The sequence below is a fragment of the Balaenoptera musculus genome, chromosome 7, assembly GCF_009873245.2.
Source record: "Balaenoptera musculus isolate JJ_BM4_2016_0621 chromosome 7, mBalMus1.pri.v3, whole genome shotgun sequence".
Classification (NCBI taxonomy): domain Eukaryota; kingdom Metazoa; phylum Chordata; class Mammalia; order Artiodactyla; family Balaenopteridae; genus Balaenoptera; species Balaenoptera musculus.
In genome coordinates this window covers 73,748,884-73,771,727 of record NC_045791.1, presented here as the reverse complement: position 1 = coordinate 73,771,727, position 22,844 = coordinate 73,748,884, and the positions used below count along the sequence as shown (strand labels likewise).

The window sequence follows — 22,844 nt, the reverse complement described above, 5'->3', positions numbered from 1 at the left end:
GATATATGCAGAAATACATGTACAGAGACACAAAAAGACATGAATGAACATGAAAGTTCACATAACTATTATTCATCATAGTTCAAAACAGGAAAAATGCCAAATGTCCATCAACAGTAGAATGGAAAATAAAACAATAATTTTACAATGGAATACTGCACAGGAATGAAAATAAAATCACAGATTCACACGTTAACACAGATGAATCTCACAAATTGAGACTGAGCCAAAGATAAATGCTAAATAAACTATAGGGCAAAATTCTACTTATATAAAATTTAAAATGGGCAAAACTAAACCATGACAATGATTATTTTTTGAAGGGAAGGTAGAGGGTGATAACTGGGACTGGAAATTGTAGTAATGTTCTCTTTCTTTACTTGAGTAATGGTTACACAAATATGTTTACTTTGTGATAATTCATTGTACTTATCATACTCTGTGTACTTTTCTGTACACATACTGTACTTCAATTAAAAGTTTTTAAAAATCAAATGCTCTCCAGTGAAAACCAATTAGAAAATGTAATTATAAACAAAAATTATTAGGCTCCTAGAAATAAATAGAACAAGACCATTAAAAGGAGAAATGTATATGACATTATTTGCAAAAACTGGAGAGACACCACCTACATGGATGGAATAAACGGCATAAGGTATATAAAGTCTTCCCAAGTGTATATGCAAATCTAATTCAGTGTCAATCAAAATCCTGGAAGCTGTCTGCTTTTGGTTAGACTGCATAAGCTAATCTAAAAATTCATATGGATGAGCAAAAACCCAAGGACAACCAACACAGTTCAGAAAATTAGCAAGGTGATAAAGACTTCTTTTTATAAAGTTATATAACTAAAATAACAGAACTGGCACAGGGCCATACAGATAGACCAAAGAAACAGAACAGAATTCAGAAAAAGAATCAATAATATTGATTGTGAAAAAATAGTTCTCCCTCACACCATACACAAATGTCAATTCCAAGAGGATTAAAAACCCAATGTGAAAAACAAAAAAATTCTTAACAACTTTTAGAATAAAATATAGGAGACTATCATGACTTTAGGCTAGGGAAAGATGCAAAAAGCACAAACTTTAAAAGGAAATTTTACATAATTTAATTAAACTAAATTTTAGATAAGATGCAAAAAGGACAAACCTTAAAAGGAAATTTTGATTAATTTAATTAAACTAAATTCTTTAAGTATTACTCTACAATAAAGAACACAATAAACAAAGTTTATGACAAGCTATACACTAAAAGATATTTGCAAGTGTATATATAAACAATGCATATAAAACATATATATATATATATATATATATAAAAATACAAAAAACTCCAATATTGCATAGACAACTATACAAAGGTTATCAACAGGACAGATGGTTAAGCAGCGACATGATCACTAATAATCTGGATAACACACCAAGACATGAAGAGGCAAAAATTAATATCCGAAAATACCAGGTGTTAAGCCAAAATCTAATGTAAAGAAATAGAAAATACCTTACACTGCTGGTGGGAGTATAAATTGGTGCAGCCATTTTGGGAAGCAATCTGACATTTACTGAAGCTGAAGATGAATACATGCCACAGCCCCCAAATTCCACTTTTATCTATCTATCTACCCTAGAGAAACTCTTACACTATGCACAGGAGACAAATTCAAGAATCTTTATTGCAGTATTGTTGAATTTTTTTTTAATGTTAACTATCTTGTAAATAACAGAATACTCAACTAAAAGTGGTTAAAACAAAGAGGAAAATTTCACATTAAAAAGGTTGGGGAAAATGGTGGTTTCAGGATAATTACACAAGCAAAAACCCAAACTCTCTCATCCTCAGATCTGTCTCCTCAGAATCTCAAGAAACTGCTGTTGCTACAACCACTCCATCCTTGCACAACCATATCCAAAGCGGGAAGGTTTATCTTTTTCTTTTCATCCAGGGAGAAAAATCTTTCCTGAAAGTTCCTCTCAGATTTCGCTTAACATATCTTTCATCAGGGCTGTACTACATACACAAAACTGGTAAAGGAAGAAATTACCATGATCGGCTTAGACAAATCAACATTCATTCTCTTGAGATTGGAAAGAAGCCACCTTTCCTATGCATATGGAGGGCATACTAACAGCAAGCAAAAAGGAGGTAAATGAGGAATGGCAGTTGATTATATAACCATTAGTGCCTGCCACAAACCTAAATGCCCATCAGTAGAAGAATGGATAAAAAAAATATGGCATACTTATGTAATTAAAGATCATGCTAAAGTTATAAATGTGTGACTATGAAATACACAACAAACACAATTCTTAGAAACATAAAGAGTAAACTCCAAAAAGGTACATGTCATATCATTTATACACAATTAAAAACATGCAAAATACCTTAATTTGGGTTATATATACATGTAGCAAGAGCTTAACATGGGGATGATCACATTCTAGAGAGTGGTTATCTTTTCAGGAAGAAATGAAGGGGAGTCAGATGGTAGAGGGAGTATGCATATTTAGCTGCATCTGCAGTGTTTTATTTCTTAAAAAGTGAGGGGAATCTGAAGCAATGTGACAAAACATTTAATATTTGTAAAAAGCAGCATAATGGGATTCAGCTGTGTGTTATACAGATCTTCCCCGACTTAAGGGTGGGATTATGTCTCAACTCATCCTAACTTGAAAAATATCGTAAGTTGAAAATGCATTTAACATACATAATCCACTGAACATCATAGCTTAGCCTAGTCTTCCTTAAATGTGCTCAGAGCACTTACATTAATTAGCCTACAGGTGGGCAAAATCATCTAACACAAAGCCTGTTTTATAATAATAATCTCATATGATTTATTGAATACTGTACTAAAAGTGAAAAACAGAAGGTTGTATGGGTACAGAATGGTTTACCTTTGTGATCACGTAGCTGACTGGGAGCTGCAGCTTGCTGCCACTGCCCAGCATCACAAGAGTGTACTGTACTGCATATCACTAGCTTGGACAAAGATCAAAATTCAAAACATGTGGTTTCTACTGAATGCATACTGCTTTTGCACCACTGTAAAGTCAAAATATCGTAAATCGGAGGCCATCTGTATTGTATATGCTTTTTGCAGGTTTGATACCTAACCACCATCAGTGATTAGTCAACATGTGTTGGAGGAACAGAAGAAGCAGTATCATGGTTACCTGGGAACTTGTTAGAAATGTAAATTCTTGCACCCCACCCAGACCTACTAAATCAGGAACTCTGGGGTTAGGGCTCAGCAGTGTGTCATTCAATCTTCCTAGTGAGTCTGATGCTAGCTAAAGTTTGAGAGCCACTACCTATACAAATAAATTATATAAACACTCCCATTTATTTCAAATGATACTTAATTACATCAAATACTTTGATTACCTGAATTAGGTTTAGTTATTATTACACGTGGTTTATGTGGGTTAAGAATTTTAGAAAATAATTAGTCTATAAAATATGTTTAATCCCAAAGCTACATTAAGTTTGAGAATTTGATTTAATCCAAACGCTTCAGTTTCTTATATTATAGTCTCATAGATAAAGTCACCATTTAAAACATACAGTTTTACCTATACACTAATGAAGATGAATGGGCACAGATAATTAAGACAATCGCTATTAAGCAGAAAGAGGACATTACACTCCCTACAATTGCCTTGGTTTTCCACTTGAAGATGCTAGTGAAAGGCGATACACTGAATGAATGCTGCTGTGTTCATTTGATATGTAAATGTCTTGTAGTTTCTTCAGTGAACATTATCTCACTGTCAAATGAATAGGTACCAGTGGTAAAAATAAAACATACATATATATTGATCAGGCAACATCAAATGAATGACTCCATGAAACACAAAAACTGTGGGTGGTCTATATGAGTTTTAAATTGTCATTTGTGTCTACTTTTTGAATGTATACTACTCAATTTGTTTACTGCAAAGATTTTAATATCTTAAGTCACCGAATCATTTACATTCAAGAGAGCACGATAGGAATGCAAAATACATGAGTGACATCATAAAGGTAATATTAAATCTGTGTTAAGTATTTTTAAAAGTAAATCATACATAAACTTTGCAACTTTCGTTTAGAACAGCTATATAGCAGGTGTGTGCCAAAGAATCATTTGGATGAAGTATGCATTTGTCAGCATAGACTAAGCAGCTATTGTAAAGAGACTTCTCTCAAAGGGCAGTGGCTTAAGAAACAAGCAAGTTTACTTCCCTCTTAAAAACAGTCCAACACTTTAAGTATATCCTGCCACTCCCTTCCGGCCTGCACCCAGCATGGATCTCATTCAGATTCGATGCAGAAGTCAAAAGCTTTTCAGACAAGCAAAAGCTAAGAGAGAATTCAGCACCACCAAACCAGCTTTACAACAAATGATGAAGAAAACTTCTCTAGGTGGAAAACACAAGAGAAGAAAAAGACCCATAAAAACAATCCCAAAACAATTAAGAAAACGGTAATAGGAACATACATATCAATAATAACCTTGAGTGTAAATGGATTAAATGCCCCAACCAAAAGACACAGACTGGCTGAATGGATACAAAAACAAGACCCATATATATGCTGTCTACAAGAGACCCACTTCAGACCTAAGGACACATACAGCCTGAAACTGAAGGGATGGAAAAAGATATTCCATACAAATGGAAATCAAAAGAAAGCTGCAGTGGCACTAGTCATATCAGATAAAATAGACTTTAAAATAAAGACTGTTACAAGAGATAAGGAGGGACACTACATAATGATCAAAGGATCAATCCGGGCTTCCCTGGTGGCGCAGTGGTTGAGAATCTGCTTGCCAATGCAGGGGACACGGGTTCGAGCCCTGGTCTGGGAAGATCCCACATGCCGCAGAGCAGCTGGGCCCGTGAGCCACCATTACTGAGCCTGTGCGTCTGGAGCCTGTGCTCCGCAACAAGAGAGGCCGCGATAGTGAGAGGCCCGTGCACCACGATGAAGAGTGGCCCCCGCTTGACACAACTAGAGAAAGCCCTCGCACAGAAACGAAGACCCAACACAGCCATAAGTAAATAAATAAATAAATAAAAATTTAAAAAAAAAAGGATCAATCCAAGAAGAAGATATAACAATTATAAATGTTTATGCACCCAACATAGGAGCACCTCAATACATAAGGCAAATGCTAACAACCATGAAGGAGAAATTGACAGTAACACAATAACAGTAAGGGACTTTAACAACCCACTTACATCAATAGACAGATCATCCAAACAGAAAATAAATAAGGAAACACAAGCTTTAAATGACATAATAGACCAGATAGATCTAATTGATATTTATAGAACATTCCACCCAAAAGTGGCAGAATATACTTTCTTCTCAAGTGCACATGGAACATTCTCCAGGATAGATCACATCTTGGGTCACAAAACAAGCCTTGGAAAATTTAAGAAAATTGAAATCGTAACAAGCATCTTTTCTGACCACAAAGCTATGAGACTGGAAATCAATTACAGGAAAAAACTGTAAAAAAAACCCAACTACATGGAGGCCAAAAAGTACGTTACTAAATAACCAAGAGATCACTGAAGAAATCAAAGAAGAAATTAAAAAATACATAGAAACAAATGACAATCAAAACACGACAACCAAAAACCTATGGCACACAGCAAAACCAGTTCTAAGAGGGAAGTTTATAGCAATTCAATCTCACCTCAAAAAACAAGAAAAATCTCAAATAAACAATCTAACACTACACTTAAAACATCTAGAGAAAGAAGAACAAAGAAAACTCAAAGTGCGTAGAAGGAAAGAAATCATAAAGATCAGAGCAGAAATAAATGAAATAGAAATGAAGAAAACAATAGCAAAGATCAATAAAACTAAAAGCTGGTTCTTTGAGAAGATAAAATTGATAAACCCTTAGCCAGACTCATCAAGAAAAAAAGGGAGAGGATGCAAATCAACAAGATCAGAAATGAAAAAGGAGAAATCACAACTGACACTGTAGAAATACAAAGGATTATAAGAGACTACTGCAAACAACTATATGCCAATGAAATGGACAACCACGAAGAAATGGACAAATTCTTGGAAAGGTACAATTTTCCAAGACTGAACCAGGATGAATTAGAAAATATCAACAGACCTATCACAAGTAATGAAATTGAAACCGTAATTAAAAATCTTCCAGCAAACAAAACTCCAGGACCAGATGGCTTCACAGGCAAATTCTATCAAACATTTAGAGAAGAGCTATAACACCTATCCTTCTCAAACTCTTCCAAAAAATTGCAGAGGGAGAAACACTCCCAAACTCATTCTATGAAGCCACCATCACCCTGATACCAAAACCAGAAAAAGATATCACAAAAAAAGAATATTATAGACTAATATCACTGATGAACATAGATGCAAAAATCCTGAACAAAATACTAGCAAACAGAATCCAACAGCACATTAAAGGATCATACACCATGATCAAGTGGCGTTTATACCAGGAATGCAAGGATTCTTCAATATACCCAAATCAATCAATGTGATAATCCATATTAACAAACTGAAGGAGAAAAACCATATGATCATCTCAATAGATGCAGAAAAAGCTTTCGACAAAATTCAACACCCACCTATGATAAAAACTCTCCAAAAAGTGGGCACAGAGGGAACCTACCTTAATATAATAAAGGCCATATATGACAAACCCACAGCAAGCATCATACTCAATGGTGAAAAGCTGAAAGCATTTCCACTAATATCAGGAACAAGACAAGGATGTCTACTCTCGCCACTCTTATTCAACATACTCTTGGAAGTCCTAGCCACAGCAATCAGAGGAAAAAAAAGAAATAAAAGTAATACAAATTGGAAAAGAAAAGGTAAAACTGTCACTGTTTGCCAATGACATGATACTATACATAGAAAATCCTAAAGATGCCACCAGAAAACTACTAGAACTAATCAATGCATTTGGTAAGGTTGCAGGATCCAAAATTAATGCAAAGAAATCTGGCATTCCTATACACTAACAATGAAAAATCAGAAAGAGAAATTAAGGAAACATTCCCATTTACCACTGCAACAAAAAGAATAAGATACCTAGGAATAAACCTGCCTAAGGAGGTGAAAGACCTGTACTCAGAAAACTGTAAAACACTCATGAAAGAAATCAAAGCTGACAAAAACAGATGGAGAAATATACCATGTTCTTGGATTGGAAAAATCAATATTATGAAAATGACTATACTACCCAAAGCAATCTACAGATTCAATGCAATCCCTATCAAACTACCAATGGTATTCTTCACAGAATTAGAACAAAAAATTTTACAATTCATATGGAAACACAATAGACCCCGAATAGCCAAAGCAATCTTAAGAAAGAAAAATAGAGGAATCAGGCTACCCAACTTCAAACTATACCATAAAGCTACAGTAATCAAGACAGTATGGTACTGGCACAAAAACAGAAATATAGATCAATGGTACAGGATAGAATGCCCAGAGATACACCCACACACATATGGGCACCTAATTTACGACAAAGAAGGCAAAAACATACAATGGAGAAAAGACAGCCTCTTCAATAAGTGGTGCTGGGAAAACTGGACAGCTACATGTAAAAGAAAGAAATTAGGGGGATAGCTTCAAGATGGCAGAGGAGTAAGATGTGATCACCTTCCTCCCCACAAATACATCAAAAATACATCTACATGTGGAACAGCTCCTACAGAACACCTATGGAACCTGGCAGAAGACCTCAGACTTCCCAAAAGGCAAGAAACTCCCCACATACCTGGGTAGTGCAAAAGAAAAAAGAAAAAACAGAGATGAAAGAATAGGGACAGGACCTGCACCTCTGGGAAGGAGCTGTGGAGGAGGAAAGGCTTCCACACACTGGCGGAGACGGTGGGTGGGTCGGGGGGAAGCTTTGGAGTCACGGAGGAGAGTGCAGCAATAGGGGTGCAGAGGGAAAAGCGGACAGATTCCCGCACGAGGATCGGTGCTGACCAGCACTCACCAGCCTGAGAGGCTTGTCTGCTCACCCGCCGGAGCAGGTGGTGGCTGGGAGCTGAGGCTCGGGCTTCAGAGGTCAGATCTCAGGGAGAGGACTGAGGTTGGCTGCGTGAACACAGACTGAAGGGAACTAGTGCACCACAGGGAGCTGGGAGGGAGTCCAGGGAAATGTCTGGAACTGCCTAAGAGGCAAGAGAACATTGTTTCAGGGTGCACAAGGAGAGGGGATTCAGAGCACAGCCTAAACAAACTCCAGAGACGGGCTCGAGCCGTGGCTATCAGCGTGGACACCAGAGATAGGCATGAGACGCTAAGGCTGCTACTGCAGCCACCAAGAAGCCTGTGTGCAAGCACAGGTCACTATCCACACCTCCCCTCCCGGGAGCCTGTGCAGCCCGCCACTCCCAGGGTCCCATGATCCAGGGACAACTTCCCCAGGAGAACACACGTCAGGCCTCAGGCTGTTACAACGTCACGCCGGACTCTGCCGCCATAGGCTCGCCCCAAATTCAGTACCCCTCCCTCCCCCTGGCCTGAGTGAGCCAGAGCCCCCTAATCAGCTGCTCCTTTAACCCCATCCTGTCTGGGCCTGGAAGAGACGCCCTCAGGTGACCTACACGCAAAGGCGAGGCCAAATCCAAAGCTGAAGCCCAGGAGGTGTGTGAACAAAGAAGAGACAGGGAAATCTCTCCATGGAGCCTCAGGAGCAGAGGATTGGATCTCCACAATCAAACTGATGGACCCTGCAACTGTGGAATACCTTAAGAGACAACGAATCATCCCAAAATTGAGGCGGTGGACTTTGGGAGCAACTGTAGACTTGGGGTTTGCTTTCTGCATCTAATTTGTTTCTGGTGTTATGTTTATCTTAGGTTAGTATTTAGAGCTTATTATCATTGGTAGATTTCTTTATTGATTTGGATGCTCTCTTCCCTTTTTTTTCTTTTTATATATATATATATATATTTTTTCCTTTTTCTCCTGTTGTGTATATGTGTATGCTTCTTTGGATGATTTTGTCTGTATAGATTTGCTTTTACCATTTGTCCTAGGGTTCTGTCTGTCCGATTTTTTTTTTTTTAGTATACTTTTTAGCGTTTGTTATCATTGGTGAATTTGTTTCTTGGTTTGGTTGCTCTCTCTTTCCTTCCTGGTTTTTTTTTTTCACTCTTTAATTCTTTTATTTTTAAATATATTTAAAAACTTTTTTATTTTAATAACTTTGTTATTTTATTTATTTATTTATTTATTTTCTCCCTTTTCTTCTGAGCCAGGTGGCTGACAGGGTCTTGGTGCTCTTGCTGGGTGTCAGGCCTGAGCCTCTGAGATGGGAGAGCCGACTTCAGGACACTGGTCCACCAGAAACCTCCCAACCCCACATAATATCAAATGGCACAAGCTCTCCCAGAGATCTCCATCTCAACGCTAAGACCCTGCTCCACTCAACGACCAGCAAGCTACAGTGCTGGACATCCTATGCCAAACAACTAGCAAGACAAGAACACAACCCCACCCATTAGCAGACAGGGTGCCTTATCATAATAAGTTCACAGACACCCCAAAACACACCACCAGACGCAGTTCTGCCCACCAGAAAGACAAGATCCAGCCTCATCCACCAGAACACAGGCATCAGTCCCCTCCACCAGGAAGCCTACACAACCCACTAAACCAACCTTACCCACTGGGGGCCAACACCAAAAACAACGGGAACTATGAACCTGCAGCCTGCAAAAAGGAGACCCCAAACACAGTAAGTTAAGCAAAATGAGAAGACAGAGAAATACACAGCAGATGAAGGAGCAAGGCAAAAATCCACCAGACAAAACAAACAAAGAGAAAATAGGGAGTCTACCTGAAAAAGAATTCAGAGTCATGATAGTAAAGATGATCCAAAATCTTAGAAACAGAATGGAGAAAATAAAAGAAACGTTTAACAAGAACCTAGAAGAACTAAAGAGCAAACAATGATAAACAACACAATAAATGAAATGAAAAATTCTCTAGAAGGAATCAATAGCAGAATAACTGAGGCAGAAGAATGGATTAATGACCTGAAAGATAAAATAGTGGAAATAACTACTGCAGAGCAGAATAAAGAAAAAAGAATGAAAAGAATTGAGGACAGTCTCAGAGACGTCTGGGACAACATTAAACGCACCAACATTCGAATTATAGGGGTCCCAGAAGAAGAAGAGAAAAAGAAAGGGACTGAGAAAATATTTGAAGAGATTATAGTTGAAAACTTCCCTAAAATGAGAAAGGAAATAGTCAATCAAGGCCAGAAAGTGCAGAGACTCCCATACAGGATAAATCCAAGGAGAAACATGCCAAGACAAGTATTAATCAAACTATCAAAAATTAAATACAAACAAAAAATATTAAAAGCAGCAAGGGAAAAGCAACAAATAACATTCAAGGGAATCCCAGTAAGGTTAACAGCTGATCTCTCAGCAGAAACTCTGCAAGCCAGAAAGGAGTGGCAGGACATATTTAAAGTGATGAAAGAGAAAAACCTACAACCATTACTCTACCCAGCAAGGATCTCATTCAGATTCGATGGAGAAATTAAAACCTTTACAGACAAGCAAATGCTAAGAGAAATTCAACACCACCAAACCAGCTTTACAACAAATCCTTAAGGAATTTCTCTAGGCAGGAAACACAAGACAAGGAAAAGACCTACAATAACAAACCCAAAACAATTAAGAAAATGGTAATAGGAACACACATATCAATAACTACCTTAAATGTAAATGGATTAAATGCTCCAACCAAAAGACATAGACTGGCTGAATGGATACAAAAATAAGACCCGTATATATGCTGTCTACAAGAGACCCACTTCACACCTAGGGACACATACAGACTGAAAGTGAGGGGATGGAAAAAGATATTCCATGCAAATGGAAATCAAAAGAAAGCTGGAGTAGCAATTCTCATATCAGACAAAATAGACTTTAAAATAAAGACTATTCCAAGAGACAAAGGACACTACATAATGATCAAGGGATCAATCCAAGAATAAGATATAACAACTGTAAATATTTATGCACCCAACATAGGAGCACCTCAACACTTAAAGCAAATGCTAATAGCCATAAAAGGGGAAATCGACAGTAACACAATCATAGGAGGGGACTTGAACACCCCACTTTCACCAATGGACAGATCATCCAAAATGAAAATAAATAAGGAAACACAAGCTTTAAATGATACATTAAACAAGATGGACTTAATTGATCTATAGGACATTCCATCCAAAAACAACAGAATACACTTTCTTCTCAAGTGCTCATGGAACATTCTCCAGTATAGATCATATCTTGGGTCACATATCAAGCCTTGGTAAATTTAAGAAAATTGAAATCGTATCAAGTATCTTTTCTGACCACAACGCTATGAGAATAGATATGAGTTACAGGAAAAGACCTGTAAAAAGTACAGACACATAGAGGCTAAACAATAACAAAGAGATCACTGAAGAAATCATAGAGGAAATCAAAAAATACCTAGAAACAAATGACAATGAAAACACGATGACCCAAAACCTATGGGATGCAGCAAAAGCAGTTCTAAGAGGGAAGTTTACAGCACTAGAATCCTACCTCAAGAAACAAGAAACATCTCAAATAAACAACCTAACCTTACACCTAAAGCTATTAGAGAAAGAAAAACAAAAAAACCCCAAAGTTAGCAGAAGGAAAGAAATCATAAAGATCAGATCAGAAATAAATGAAAAAGAAATGAAGGAAACAATAGCTAAGATCAATAAAACTAAAAGCTGGTTCTTTAAGAGGATAAACAAAATTGATAAACCACTAGCCAGGCTCATTAAGAAAAAAAGGGAGAAGACTGAAATCAATAGAATTAGAAATGAAAAAGGAGAAGTAACAACTGACACTGCAGAAAAACAAAGGATCATCAGAGATTACTACAAGCAACTATATCCCAATAAAATGGACAACCTGGAAGAAATGGACAAATTCTTAAAAAGGCACAACCTCCCGAGACTGAACCATGAAGAAACAGAAAATATAAACAGACCAGTCACAAGCACTGAAATTGAAACTGTGAATGAAACTTAAAAGCTTTTGCCAAGCAAAGGAAACTACAAACAAGACAAAAAGACAACCCTCAGAATGGAAGAAAATATTTGCAAACGAATCAACAAAGGATTAATCTCCAAAATATATAAACAGCTCGTGCAGCTCAATATTTAAAAAAACAAACAACCCAATCCAAAACTGGGCAGAAGACCTTAATAGACATTTCTCCAAAGAAGACATACAGATGGCCAAGAAGCATATGAAAAGCTGCTCAACATCACTAATTATTAGAGAAATGCAAATCAAAACTACAATGAGGTATCACCTCACACCAATTAGAATGGGCATCATCAGAAAATCTACAAACAACAAATGCTGGAGAGGGTGTGGAGAAAAGGGAACCCTCTTGCACTGTTGGTGGGAATGTAAATTGATACAGCCACTATGGAGAACAATATGAAGGTTCCTTAAAAAACTAAAAATAGAATTACCATATGACCCAGCTATCCCACTACTGGGCATATACCCATAGAAAACCATAATTCAAAAAGACACATGCACCCCAATGTTCACTGCAGCACTATTTACAACAGCCAGGTTACGGAAGCAACCTAAATGCCCATCAACTGACGAATGGATAAAGAAGATGTGGTACATATATACAATGGAATATTACTCAGCCATAAAAAGGAACAAATTGGGTCATTTGTAGAGATGTGGATGGATCTAGAGACTGTCATACAGAGTGAAATAAGTCAGAAAAACAAATATCGTGTATTAATGCATATATGTGGAACCTAGAAAAATGGTACAGACGAACCGGTTTGCAGGGCAGAAATAGAGACACAGATGTAGAGAACAAACGTATGGACACCAAGGGGGGAAAGCGGCAGGGGGGTGGTGGTGGTGGTGGGATGAATTGGGAGATTTGGATTGACATATGTACACTAATATGTATAAAATGGATAATAAGAACCTGCTGTATAAAAAAATAAATAAAATTCAAAAATTCAAAAAAAAAAATTATCTGAAGTCTCTGCTTTTCAAGCTTTCATTACAAGGAGTCTGGAACCATAAGGTAGAAAGCCACGTATGATATTCTTGTGTCTGTTTTGCTGCTTGTGAATACAAAGAACATCTGAGATTAGTAAATGCATGAGGTGGGATACCTTTATCAGTCACAAAATATTGTGAGGTCTTTTGAAGCTACTAAAATGTTTACAATTTTAGTTACCCTTTCAATAAATAAGCTTCAACCTCTTTCCACTACAAATGCATGTAAACCTACACAACATGTAATCACAAAGAGGACTTAAAGACAGAGCACTAACCTTAGGACCTGAATTAGACACACATGCCTTCTCCCTTCAACTTGCAGAGCTGTATTCTCTTTTGACCCATCACCCCTCAGTTGCCTTCATTCTAAGAATAGTTACTGCCACTGCCTTAAATCTTTATTACTCCATTCATCTTCACTGTTCCTTTGTTTTCCTTTTTCAGCATCTTGTCACTGTTACACGACCCTGATTTTGTACCCGCTTGCCATTCATAAGCACTGCCAGCTTGATCTCTCCTTTCCATTAGGTTAGGAAAAAAAAAAAAAAAAATCACAGAATGTCCAGGGCAATTTTTTTTTTTTTTTTTTTTTTTTGGGGCACACAGCACGGCATGTGGGATCTTAGCTTCCTGACCATGGGTGGAACCCGCGCCCCTTGCATTGGAAGCTTGGAGTCTTAACCACTGGACCACCAGGGAAGTCCCCAGGGCAATATTTTCGTAACAGTAACAGCTTTTTGATGCTGCTGACAACACAGACTACTTCTTCCCCACCAGGGAAGCTTCCTATCTGTTTAATTTTAGCTGTCCGTACAGTTATTTGAACAAAGTTAAATGATTCAGTTCTGCCATTTAGCAGAATCTTACAAAAGTATAGTTCAAGTGTCAAAGCTACTTAATTTTTACTAGCAAACAACCAATTCATTATCAAGTATCAATCCATCTTTATTATCAAGTTCAACTTTGTCCAACATAATGAAAACGACATAAATTATATAAACATAGTCTTCTTAAGGCACATTCTCTTTCTTAATAGAATCACACTCAGATACACAGACTGCAGTAGATTTTGTAATATACAGATACATTGAAAAAGAAAAAAAATTTATAATGCCAGAGGGGGGAAAAAAAAGTTGTGCAGGAAAAGTAACAGTTTATTACAATGACTCAATTGTAAATAACATTCACAGTCATAAAAATATAACACTAAATACTGTTCTAAACCAAAATTATTCAATACAATTGTACTGAAAAACTGAGGTATAGGAAATGAGTACATGGAGAGATGGAAAGAGTGCTAAATCTGAAGCAGACAATGACTAAAACTGAAAATCAGCAAGTTATGAACATGTTGGAGACATGGCAGTGAAAAGCAAAATAATTAAAGAAACTAAAGGAGTTCCTTATCTCTCTAGGCAGAATGTAAAAGAAGCCAGGCAGGAGACTGATTTTTCTTTTCCCTAAAAACTTCACAGAACTATTTAATTCTTTAAACTGTATTCATGCATAACTTTGAAAAAACTAAAAATAAAAGTCAGCAATTATAAATCTTAAAAAAAGTTTCTGTTGAACAAAATCACATACTGTCACATGTGGAAGAAAATGAATTACAGTTTCAAGATTTTCACAAGCATTTGTTTACAGGGTTTTAATCACAATATGTAATCATTTTAATTTCAATTTGTGCTATTATTTTTAGTTACTGGCTTGGATAAGTCCAAGATGTGGGGAAAGACCACAAAAGTTTGAATACTTTTCAGGTCTTGTTACATACTTCCAAATTGTTTTCTAGAGAAATTAAGTTTGGTTATACTGCCACCAGCAGTACGATCATAGTATTCTCATTAGTAGTTGGTATTATTAATTTTGGAACATGTAAAATTACCTTATTCTTATTTATATTTTCAAATTATTCCTGGTGTGTCAATATTTTTATAAACATACATGAGCTTTTACATAACATGGCTTGGTCATATTTTCCGCAGAAAACATCTTCAATTCTGTCTAATGCCTTTTTACTTTGATTACATGTTTTCCCTTTCACGTACAGACGTTTTCACGTACATGCACTGAAACCCATGAACATCTTTTGCAATTTCTTTATGACTTCTAAATTTAAGAAGTTTTTTCTCCCTATATTTAATATATATTTTCTTCTTTGAAAAAAAAGCAATAATTAAAATTAACATGACCCCTAACATCCATTTCTTTTTTAGGGAAAATAAAACATCCACTGAACTAACAAACAATAGTCTTGTATCTGTTAACTAAGGAAGTTTACGTTTTAGCCTCAGTAAAATTTTCAAGTACTTGTGTTTAGGCAGAAATCTTCAGGGGAAAAGCTTTAACATTTTTTTATAAATCATAAATTACATTATGTATTATATAATACTGTATTTACAGTGAACTTAAACAACACTTTCTTAAAATTTTCAGTGATTTGATTTGTAGCTACTTGGTTTCCTTCTTCAGTTTTTTAAAACTGATGATTATTTTCTTGAAAATAAACTTTTTATTTACACTGGTTATATATATCAAATTATTCACTTTATTTTAAAAACTAGAGTATGCCAATTTAAAACAAAAATCTTAAAATATATGTTCTAATCATTAACAAGTTATGAAGTCAGCTGGAATTCTACATTAAAAAAGGTCCATGGGAATAGAAAACATGATTGTGTTGCTTTATGATATATATTATATACAATACATAATATCTAATTGTTCTCTGTAAGTATATACAATAATGTAATAATTAAATATTACATAACTATATAAAATATTTTTCTAATATTATAGTTTTACTGATCTCATTGATTTACAATGTAATAATAAATAATATTTTATTCTACATATCTTGATAAGGTACATAAATCAATCTTTCCATAGCCCCCTTCATCAAGAGGCTATGTTCTTCTACAACATAGCACAAAGTATACTTCTTCACATGTAAACAGAATAAAGTAATGATTCATCTTCAGCAAAGGTGCACTAAGAAGAATTATACCAAAACACTTGTTCACAGGCCTGTAAACATGCAATCATGAATTGCTTTATGAGGGGAGTGGGAGGAGAGGAAAAAGGAGGAAAGGGGACAGGAGGAAGGGGCAAGGAGAAGGCATAAAAAATATGAAACATAGCCAGGACATGGAAGCAACCTAAGTGTCCAGCATCGGATGAATGGATAAAGAAGATGTGGCACATATATACAATGGAATATTACTCAGCCATAAAAAGAAGTGAAATGGAGTTATTTGTAGTGAGGTGGATGGAGTTAGAGTCTGTCATACAGAGTGAAGTAAGTCAGAAAGAGAAAAACAAATACAGTATGCTAACACATATATACGGAATCTAAGGGAAAAAAAAAAAAGGTCATGAGGAACCTAGTGGCAAGATGGGAATAAAGACACAGATCTACTAGAGAATGGACTTGAGGATATGGGGAAGGGGAGGGGTGAGATGTGACAAAGTGAGAGAGTGGCATGGACATATATACACTACTAAACGTAAAATAGCTAGTGGGAAGCAACCACATAGCACAGGGAGATCAGCTCGGTGCTTTGTGACCACCTAGAGGGGTGGGATAGGGAGCGTGGGAGGGAGGGAGATGCAAGAGGGAAGAGATATGGGAACATATGTATATGTATAACTGATTCACTTTGTTATAAAGCAGAAACTAACACACCATTGTAAAGCAATTATACTCCAATAAAGATGTTAAAAAAAAAAATGAAACATTTTCTGCTCTGAAGTAGGTACAAGGAAGACACAGTCACCTTTTAAATTAGAGAAGGTAAACTGTGAGAGACACTACATAAGAAGTAGTAGAAACAGTGATAGAGTTAGGTAGTAACTCAAGGTTGAAGGCCACATTCCAACTCCAAGCATCATAAATAAAGGTGCTATTCCTCCTATAGAGGAAAATGGAAAGGGGGAGGGACGAAAAGCTTCTACACTATTTAGGTGAAGAATATCTGAGAACTCACATTATTACCCATTCATTTAGATTTGAATGCTTTTCTACTAAAGTATCTTACTCATATAGGTAGTAGGAAAATGTAAGTATTTTAAAAGCAGCAACACATCAAATAAGGACAGAATATTAAGAACTGGATCCAGGAGTTGGCTGACTTAAAAGGGTCAGATATTTAATATTTTAGGTTGTGCAGGCAGTAGTCTCTGTGGCACCTACTCAATTCTGCCATTATGGTACAAAGCAGCAATATACGATATATATAAATGTACAAGGAAGCTGTGTTCCATCAATACTTAATTTAGAAAAGCAGACTGATTTGGCCCATGGCCATAGCTTGCTGACCCCTGACTTAATCTATACATTTTTAAAAACTTAACCAATTCAACAGACAACTATAGGGGAAACCACTATTGTAAAACTCAAACATTCACAGAATATATAAAGTGAATTCAGAAAAAAGTTTAGAGGCACGAAGGCACATCTGAAATGATTTTTTATTTACAGACATTAAAGCAACAGGGCAGTGGAATATATGTATTTGTGACCTTGTTACTACAACTGAAGGCGATTTAATTTTCTGCTTCTATATGAATGAAAACAAATGCAAAAACTCAAGTGATCACTGACTGACAAGTCTTCGATACTTACTAGAGCATTAAAAATAACTCTTTCACACAGTACTTCACAGTAATTCTAATAACAATACTTCTAGGTCTTATGAAAGCATATAATCTTATATTAATAAGATAAAGATATTTCCGACAACATTCTGATTCAGTTTTCTAATCCCCAAAAACCTCTTTTCTGAATGGGATGGATGGTCCCCCAAAACAGCGTACACATTAAGGGTAAACACCGTTGTTAGAAATGTTAACGCAAGAACAATTACCTGATACCTTCTCTTCCAGCAGTAAAATATACAATATAATGGGTAAATGTAAACTATAAAATTACAAAATCATCTACCACTAACTCTTAATGAAAATAATTGAAACACTACCTGAAAAAGATTTTAGATTTTATCCCTATACTTACAAACCTGTAACCACCACGCCACTCTAATAACATCTTTTAACATTAAAAGTCTATTAAATATCCAATCCTTATATCTGGCAACAACAAAAAAAGAAAACCTTATGTTCTGATAATAGAATCTGACACTATTTTTTTATAGTGCTATGACAATGTGCTATGACACATTGAGCTATGATGTGCTATGACAATAAATTATTGTGTTCTGAACATTAAAAGTGTGGTCTCTTAAGCAGTTGGAAATAATTTCAATAATGCTATTGTTATTTAAAGCTTTACAATTTCAGTTGAAAATTGCCTTCATACCTACTGAACACACTTTTGAATATTCTGATTGTAGTAAATATTTGTCAAGAGTATATTTGCTTATTTTGGAAAAACCTAAAAGTCATTGTGCGGTCTAGTCACAAAACTTATAATTAGAAAATAATGAAAAAAAAGGAAAATAATGAAAATGAAAAAAGTAGTTTGGAATATCGATAACTGATATAATTTGAAATCTTGAGTTTACATAAATGACTACGGGAAATCTTGTGGTTATTACAGGTCCTTGAGGCTCTATTTTTCAAAAATCGTTCTATAAAAGTCAAAGTTCCAAAACACTTGAACGTAAAAAAAAAAGCTCACCACGTGATTTTAACATTATTTTCAGTACAGTGGAGACAACACAAAGTTATATGGGACTAAATTAAGCCAGAAGCAGCCCAGACTGAGGTAATTGCTCCTATTCGTATGCAAAGCTAACCTCAAAGATACACATTTAATATATAGCCCTCTTCCTGTTTGAAACCCCCCCCCCCAACATAACTTGCAAGGAAACTTGGCCTTATACTGTTCTACCTCCACCCAAACTCACCCCCATTCAGAAAACTAGGGTTAAAAGCAATCAAAGTTAACCAGTTCAAAATGACTCTTATTAGTAACACTAACCAGCTGGAGGAAATCTCAAGGTAGACTAGATAAATAGCACTAAGGAATCTAATTGTAACTTAAATAGTCTTGTTTTAGGAAAAGGTGAAGATGAAGAAACTTCAAGGGGAATCAAACACTAGGGGGCAGCATCAAACTGTTGGGACAAACTGACCACTCTTCTAACTTGTAAACTTAAAAGCTAAAGTTAGTATATTTTTAATGAGAATTACACTTATAATGAAAGATGACTTTATAGGGTTATAAGGGAAAAAACCTAGCTTTCTGTTTTGATTACCTGCACTTCTTTTCCATTTCCTACTGTGTACTTTCTTTTGCATCTTATGAATACGTTTAAAATGCACTCATGATAAAAGTCCTTTTGATATAAAATTTTTTAAAAATGAGCATTTCCATTCTTGAGGTAACCACTACACAGACAAGGGCTGACATATCAAAATCCAAAGTATTAATATTTCCTTGGGTTAATACTGAATTTAAATTTTGTATCACTCATTTAACATTTTTAACTCAATTAAAGAGCTTGACAACCAAGCTTTGCACATTCACTGAATAAGGTGTAACGAGCATTATGTGACAAAAAGCTGTGGAGTGTGTGTCCCTCAAGGAATTTAGTCTGGCAGGGAAAACAAGATATATGTATGTAATTATAAGTTAGAAAATGCAAAAGCAGAAAAAATTCTATGGATTATTACATATGAATAACAACAGCAAGATAATTGTATCCCCGCAATGGCCTAGTAGAGACCATTAAGCCTCATTCTGGAATCAAGACAGAAAGTAGTCCTTCAACCACCAATGAAGAACTGAAACGTCTGTATGCAGAAAAGAAGGTAAAATGAATTATCTGTAGCCCTTTAGTTCATTATGTCATTTCAAGGTTACAGTAAACCCATGAGGTAGGTTTTTCTAGTACTTCAAGTTCACAGATAAAAGATTAAGATAAAGCAACTTGCTCAAGGTAACCACACTAGTTAATAATGGGTCAGTTTTGAACCTTAAGTCTCACTCCAAACCTGTACATTCATTCCAATAACAGCCAAAACTGGGGGTAGAGGAAGTGGGGGAGAGGTGGGGAATAGAATAGTAACAACGTAAATTCGCTTTAATTAAAAGCAAATGATCATTCCTGTTGTTGAGTAATTTCCCTTGTTATAATACCTATACCCTGTATTCTACATAAATCTGTTTAAAAACAAACAAAAACACCCCCTAGACTAGTACCTGCATACCAGACTTGAGGCCTCCTACAAGTACTTCAAATCAAATGCTCAAAAAAGGGGAAGAACTGTGTTGGCTTTTAAGCTATGTTAGTAGAATACAAATTAACATGAAGAATAAGTAAAGGTTATCATGCAATATATTATCTATGTCACCTCATAGTTAACCACTTCTTTTAAAGTAGCACAAAGTCATTCTTACACAGGGGTTCTTAACCAGGGGGCTGTGTAAAGAATTCAGGTTTATGAATTTGGATACGGAAGAAAGATGTATCTAATTTTAATTGATCTCTGAAATTTAGTTATCCCTTCAGTTACAAATGTAGGCAAAAAGCACGGTAATATGCAGCACCTGACACTATTAATATAAATCATTCAAATTAAATCCTATAAAGATCATTTACAGTCCTCACTAGTTTGAAATTAGTCATTAGACCTGCCACTACTCTTGATATTTAATGCTTTACTAAAGCATGAATTACTTCATCATAAATATTTAACATTTTGGTAATTATATTTCAATACAACTGGTTTCTCTTGTAATCCTACGTATTCCATACATTTAAACTCATCATTCTGAGTTTCATGATACAAAAAAAGTTTAAAAGTCCCTCCAGTACATTATTATTTTCTTTTCTTCAAATCACTCATCGTTGATACTACCTATTTCTCTCTCCTATGGGAGTACTCAGCACAAGTAGGTATGTAAGATGTCTGGTGTGGACCCCAAAGTCTAGAGCAAGAGACTGCCTCAAGATACTTAAAATTTGTAGAATTTTAAGTCCTAACAAAAAACAGTACACAAGTCTTAAGGCTTTCAACTGCATTACTACAATCAACTACATTCTAAATCTCCAGCTTTTCCCATGTATTACTTGCTTGTTCTTAATTATGTAGAATTTAGATACCCATCCAAAAAAAAAAAAAAACCCACACAAATGAAATGCCAACTTGTCACATGCTTGTTTTGCTCCAAGAATGACTCAGTTCCAAGGTAAGACTAGAGAACTGAACAGCGTAAAAGACGTTAAATGAAAGTTAAAAAAAAAAAAAACACACAGTATAACCTACCATCTTCTTTTTAAGTTATGTGCTTTAATGTCACTCTTTATTACTTAAAACAGGGACTTGAGTGAAGGACCCCCCCAACTGAGGGCTGCAGAGCCTGCTTCTTCCTCCTGCCCAGCTCATAAAGACAGCCCATGTGGACAGGCTCCCACGTGAACAGTTCTTTACAGAAGCCACAGGAAGACCTCCAACGTCACGTCGCCTGCGCCCTCACCAGGCCCCCTTCTTAGCCTGGGCACTCAGAGATCCCAAGGGAGAAGCAAGGAGTTGAGCAGATCCCTAGACCCGGGGAGGGGGCCGCGAAGGTTCCCCGACGTACTGCCGCAGCAGGGCCCCCCCATCGCTCTCCGCCAAAGAGCTTTCAGGAACAAAGCCTGAGCTGCCGCGCCACCTCCCGGCCCACCCCAACTCCCCCTCCGACCCAGCCCCAGCCCAACCCGAGCCCTCAGCTCCAGGGACCCCAGCTGGCTTCAATATTAACTCCCCCGCGCCCCGCCTCGGCTTTTCGGTTGGTCTGGGAGAAAGCAAGCTCCCACGAGGCCTCTCGCTGTAGGAGCACAGGCGCCACCGTCCGTTAGCCTCCCGGGGCCGGAACAGCGGCGCCCAGGCTCCATCCCGGGGTCACCGTGATACACCGCAGAGGACCACGCGAGAGGAAGAATCGGGGGTGTTCGCCGCCGAGACCGGACTGCGGATCCTCCCACCCTCGGGCCACCGCGTCCCCGCCTCCGGCGGCGACGCCACCCTCGGCCCCCAGGCCGCCCGCGCGCAGCCCCCCAACCGCCACCTTCTGCCCAGTGGTCACTGCCCCCACTCTCCGCGCGGCCCCCAGCCTCAGCAGGGGGCTAAGTGGGGCGCGGGTCCCGCACGCGGGGCGGAGGCTGCCCGGCCACCAACCCCGCGGCAGCCCAGAGCGCACACGAGAAGCGGCGGCACCCCACGCGCAGCCCACCGCGCACTCTGCCCGGCTCGCCGCCGCCGCCGCCGCCGCCGCCGCCAGCAGCAGCTGCGGGAAGCCCAGCGCCCGGATCCCCGAGGGACTCAGCCCCGACTCCCCGGTCCTTGCCTCCCTTTCTACCCCCACCCCGCTGTCCCGGGACTCGCAGTCTCCGCCGCGCATGGGGCCGGTTCTGGGGGAGGGAATGTAAACAAATCGGGGTTTTATAGTTACCTCACACTCGAGTGCCGTGTGCATCTCCTCTCCGCTCGGTACCAAACCCCGGCTGCACTAAATCGTGTATTCACCAAAGCCGGCTGCGCCAACTGCGTCGCGGAGACCCGAGCGTCAGACACCACGCTACGCTAGCGGCGTACACGGCCCACTCAGGTCCTTGCGCAGCCGCACCCCGTCCGCCTATGGGTGTTACGCTCTGGGCGTACACTCACCACCCAGCCATTCACTTCGAATAACGCAACTTGCGTAGCGGAACTGCACCATTCGTGGATTCCACACGGACCGTGAGAGCAATAGGAAATTCGAGTCTACGCAAACTGCGGAGCTCCGCGGCTCCGCGCTAG

At 37.7% G+C, this 22,844-nt stretch overlaps 1 protein-coding gene across 3 annotated transcripts in view; it reads right to left on the bottom strand.

Annotated features, from left to right (window-relative positions):
• SLC39A10 (solute carrier family 39 member 10) overlaps positions 1 to 22,570 on the bottom strand; it is a 66,137-nt gene extending 43,567 nt beyond the window's left edge. For 2 of the 3 annotated variants that reach the window (XM_036858650.1, XM_036858652.1), the window contains exon 1: positions 22,498 to 22,570. The gene's annotated coding sequence lies outside the window, so the exon portion shown is untranslated. Of the gene's footprint in view, positions 1 to 21,329; positions 21,690 to 22,497 lie in introns of those variants that run through there. The other variant, XM_036858651.1, reaches the window with a different exon arrangement.
• Between the last annotated feature and the right edge of the window lie 274 nt (positions 22,571 to 22,844).